Below are 5,539 nucleotides of genomic sequence, written 5' to 3'. Positions count from 1 at the left end.
ATTGCAATACTTCTTTTTTTTTTTCCTTTTAATTAAAATTCAAGAGGAAGAATTGAAAATCTTATTGTCTGCGAGGCCAAGTCAACCCCAAGTTCTTCCGCTCGATAATTGCTAAACTTTTTTGCTCTCTCTTTCCACAGAAACAGAAAATATGACGAAGAAAAACTAATAAATTCCTTTTTTTTTCACTTTCCTCTGCTCTTTCCCTCATTGCAATTTCATCTCCATGAATTAAATTTATTTGATTCTAGTTCTCCAGTTATTATTCCTTCTCAGATTTATTTTTTTCGAGTATTTTTTCCCCCAGAGAATTTCATTTTTAAATGTTTATCATTGTTAAATCTGTGTTTCTACTTTTCTTTTACTGCGAATTTCCAGGCGAAAGTTTTGGCCAATTTCGTTCGTGATTCTCGTTTTCATTCTTAGCACATTTCCTGAAGTTGAGTTTGTCATGTGGTAAAAATAAAGAGGAAATTATAAAGATTTGATGTGATTTCGAACTCTTGGTGTTTAAATTTTTTTTGAGAAGGAATGTGAGGTGGATTTTGTGTACTCTTGAATATCATATATGGATACGGAGAACAAAGAGGTAAACCTGATGAGAGAGAGAGAGAGAGAGAGAGAGAGAGAGAGAGAGAGAGAGAGAGAGAGAGAGAGAGACTCGTATTAATAGGGGCTTTATATATCTATCATGATGAATTTATAGTTAGCCTTATTTGTTTTCCCAAAAAATCATTATTTTCCTGATATTTTTCTCTGACCTTGTCCTGTATTTTATACTGTGGAAAAATTAGGTAATTGTTATCACTGATTTAGAATTCTTTTCAATTTATAAATACTGGTATTTTATTATAATTCTTTTTGATTTTTTGTCGCATTTTGTCAGTGAAAATATTTCTGATCGGTAACGGGACAATTATTCTTCACATCCTTGGAATCTTTCCGTCAAGTAGGTATACCATACACATCCAAGTCAGCTAGTCGTGCGTGCCTTCATAACATAGTTTCCTAGTAGTAACTCCATAAGCGGCTTCCATCTTTCTATTCAAATAATTACCAATCCCCTGGAATATTCTGCAGTCACTTTTTTGAACATTCACAAATGGGTTTCGTCGACTCTTCAATATTACAAAGTTACTCCTCTGTTTCTTATTTGATATCTTACAACCTGTCTCAATGCGCTGCCATTTTTCCCTTTAAAACTTATGACCGCTTGACTCATCTTTTCTGAAGTAACTACAGTAGCCTTTACAAAATAGAATATTCACATTACATTCACTTGCACTGATAGAACACAAATGCTAGTGTGGTGGACAGTTTATTACCCCCTTATAGGTAGTAGGTTGGCCAGGGCACCAGCCACCCGTTGAGATACTACCTCTAGAGAGTTATGGGGTCTTTTGACTGGCCAGACAGTACTACATTGGATCCTCCTCTCTGGTTACGGTTCATTTTCCTTTTGCCTACATACACACTGAATAGTCTGGCATATTCTTTACATATTCTCCTCTATCCTCATACACCTGACAACACAGATTACCAAACAATTCTTCATCACCCAAGGGGTTACTGCACTGTAATTGTTCAGTGCCACTTTCCTCTTGGTAAGGGTAGAAGAGACTCTTTAGCTATGGTAAGCAGCTCTTCTAGGAGAAGGACACTCCAAAATCAAACCACTGTTCTCTAGTCTTGGGTAGTGCCATAGCCTCTGTACCATGGCCTTTCACTGTCTTGGGTTAGAGTTCTCTTGCTTGAGGGTACACTCGAGCACACTCTCCTATCTTATTTCTCTTCCGCTTGTTTTGTTAAAGTTTTTATAGTTTATATAGGAGATATTTATTGTTGTTACTCTTCTTAGAATATTTTATTTTCCTTTTTTCCTTTCCGCACTGAGCTATTTTCCCTGTTGGAGCCCCTGGGCTTATAGCATACTGCTTTTCCAACTAGGGTTGTAGCTTAGTAAGTAATAATAATAATAATAATAATTATGCCCCAGACTTGAAGTAAATAAGAAAGTGAAAATTAGGAAAAAACTGGGTATTAGACTTATTTAGGAAGCAACCGAGCTGCCACTGAATGCTGAAAGAGACAAAATGTTTAACATCACTGAAGGGTTTGATTTTCTTAGTATATATTACATCACAATACTTAACCTTTAATTCCAGATGTCCAGTGGATCAATTATTACCATTTTATGTTATGACACACTTACGTGCTGCTCTTATCCAAGGGTGCATGCTGGCATAAGGCTCGCTGTAGAGACTTTTTGTTCTCAGTTTTGAGTCTGTGCATAAAGGTTAACGTTCTGGCTAAATCATGATAAAGATAAGATAAAAAGGTAGTGAATTGATTCAGTTACTTCTGTCAAATTAGCACTACATTGTATATGGACTAATCACGGAGTTGTGATCTTTAAATGAAGCTTGACCAGTGATGCAATGGGTTTGGCTGTTGATGTCAACCATTCAGTCAACGTCCATACCCCCTTGAAAAAAAAAAAACATTGTAGGCCTACCCACGAAGAATGCAGTGACGTTGCAAAATTTAACTCTAAAGGTAAAAGGATTTTACTAACCCAATCTTGTCTCCATATCTTCTATCAATCTTTTCTTGTAAAGCAACAGGATCTAAATCTTAACTTGAAATATCACGCGTTTTATGGGTACCCAACGGCTCAACCATAGTCCCTGGTTTACCATCGGAACAACTGTTCCCAGCCATGGAAGGACGTGCCTTAGGGGATGCTCAGGGTGCTAGTGGGACTCCTCTAGGAAGAGATGAGAGAGAGAGAGTGAGTGGCTGAACACCGAAGGGAAAGGTTGAGGGAAAAGGGACAGAAACCTTTATAGGGAAAAGTGCCAGGAAAAGTGGACGTGGGATGAAAAGGTGGGGTTGGGTTGGTGTGGGTGGTATGAGGAGCCAGTGTGCTATCCCTTGCTTGTGGCATTTCATTACACAAGGTCGGCGTTCATTACATGCAAATTACCGTCTTTGGTGCCAGGCTCTCAAAGGCCCGAGAAGTAATGAATAATTGCGTATTCCCCCAAGCCCCGTCCTTCTCAACCCCACCCTAGCTTCTTCCTCCCCCCCCCCCCCGCCCTTAGCACCTTCCGCATAAAGATAGCTCTCTTCGTCTCCCCCGCCCCCCTTTGTACCTCGCCGAGAGTAGATGAAATGATGGGGAAAATTTTTGGAAAAAAATAAAAGAACGGAGTAGGGTGTTTTGGCTTAGAAGATTTTAATGCTCGATTTAAGGTGGTACGGGTTTAATGGAATCTGCAGCGGTGGTCTAATTTTAATATTAGTTCCTAGAGGGCTCTGTGAATATACTATATACTGGGGCGAGTCTGTCTCTTCGCGCGGGGTCAGATCCCATTCATTTTCTTGGTTTCGTTCTTTTCATTTTAGAGTATAAAGATATCTTAAATTGACTCTTCAAGGTAAAGGGATATATTACTTTCAGTTGACGCTTCAAAGGTTTAAAGGCTGCTCATGAATGGCAGGGGCAAGGGACAGCGACATTGCCCTAGCGAGCTAGACAATGCCCTAGAGACTGACCATATATAAATTTACATATGATCAGCGCCCAAGCCCCCTTTCCACCTAAGCTAGGACCAAGGAGGGCCAGGCAGCGGCTGCTGATGATTGAGCAGATAGACCTATCTGCTCCCCCAAACCCCCCATCGTAAGCTCACAAGCATGGGGAGGTTACAGCGACCCAAGAAACGAACGAGTTTGAGCGGGACTCGAACCCTAGTCTGCCATTCAGCAGTCAGGGACGTTACTCCATTCTTAATTATTTCAATTTAAAGAAGCAACGTCTACATCAGTGGTTCATTTGCATTTTTGTAATTATACTGTAATTTTACATAAAATCAAGTTCTCGAAAGAAAAGGTGCCTTTTTTTTTTTTTTTTTTTTTTTTTTTTTTTTTTTTTTTTTTTTTTTTTTTAGCACAATAATATTACTAAATATGTCTGTCATTATAGATGTGAAATTTAGCATGAGTTTGTACCGTAATACATTTGTCATAGTTATTTCAGTTAGACCACCACCTTTGAAATAATAATAATAATAATAATAATAATAATAATAATAATAAATAATAATAATAATAATAATAATAATAAGAAAATTTAGAGATTTCAGACCTCCGCGAAAGAAGATTGTCAACATTTTACTTAAGTCTACGGACCAAGCTCTCCCATTTTCATATGTTGACTGTGAATGAATCTATTGTATAATAACAATAAACAGAATAGCGATCTTGATTTGGACCATCTCCAAAATATAATTGGTTCTTCCGGAATTTAATGCCTATCCGTTGTTAAAATTTGGTGAAAATCCTTCAAGAAGTTTTGACGTAATCCTGCTAACAGACAAACAAACGTATAAATAAATAAAATCAGTTTATTTTATAACCTTCTTTTGGGGAGGTAATAATGATGATGACATTCTTCTAGCTTTTGATTAAAAGCTGGGGCTATTTCAAATATATATGTGGGACGACTAAGGCAAAGAAAATAAACGTAAATTTTTTATTATACAATTTTATAAAAATTTAAGATTAATTTATATAAAAAAATATGTGGAGTTTCACTCAATTTATCTAAGATTTCTATTGCACTTTCCCTTCTAGATTTCCCCGAGATTTTCTCCTCTAGGTTCAAATATATCTGGAACGGCTATATAATACAAAGAAAAGAAACGAAAATTGTTATCATGCAATTTTATAAAAGTTTAAGAATAATTTATATAAAAGAATCAGTGGAGTTTCACTTGATTTATCGAAAATATCCACTACACTTTCCCTTCTAGATTCCCCTCTAGATTCAAGTATATCTGCCACGAATGATGCAAAAAAAAAAAAAAAAAAAAAAAAAAAAAAAAAACGAATTTTTTTTATTACATAATTCTTAAATTTAATTTTAATATAAAAGAAGCTGTGGAGTTTCACTCGAATTATGTAAGATTTCAAAAAAAATTCCCTCCTAGATTCCCCCCACTCCCCCATACTTTCAAAAAGACACCAGTCACCGCCCCCCCCCCCCCTCGTTCCTTGAGGCGAAGGTAATATTGTGATAGTTTTATGCTTCCATTATCTAATTTTTCCCTCTATTTCTTCTATTTATTCGAACCATTCCAACGTTTTGTCGACGTCGGCCATTCTGGCCTTTGGGTGATCAGAAACGGTAATGGACAGGTGGAAATTAAAGGGGCGGAAATGGCCCGTTTCCTCCCCCCCCCCCTCCCCCCCCCCCTCCTCTTCCTCCTCCTCCCCCCGACGGTATTTATTGGCAGGATTTTCACGGGCTCCCATTCCTGCTTTTCCTCCTATCTCCCAAACTTGACCCCCCCCCACCACCACCCCCATACACACACACACACACACACACACACACACTCACAGTCCCATAGCCATGATCATCCCCACACTCTTACCCCCCTCAACTTCTGTTAAATATATTTTTGCATTTCTTTTTATTCATATTTTCTTACCTTAATCTCACTTCAATATATATTTCTGCATTTCGTTTTAT

This window comes from Palaemon carinicauda, chromosome 38, assembly GCF_036898095.1.
Source record: "Palaemon carinicauda isolate YSFRI2023 chromosome 38, ASM3689809v2, whole genome shotgun sequence".
Classification (NCBI taxonomy): domain Eukaryota; kingdom Metazoa; phylum Arthropoda; class Malacostraca; order Decapoda; family Palaemonidae; genus Palaemon; species Palaemon carinicauda.
This window is presented reverse-complemented; position numbering follows the sequence as displayed.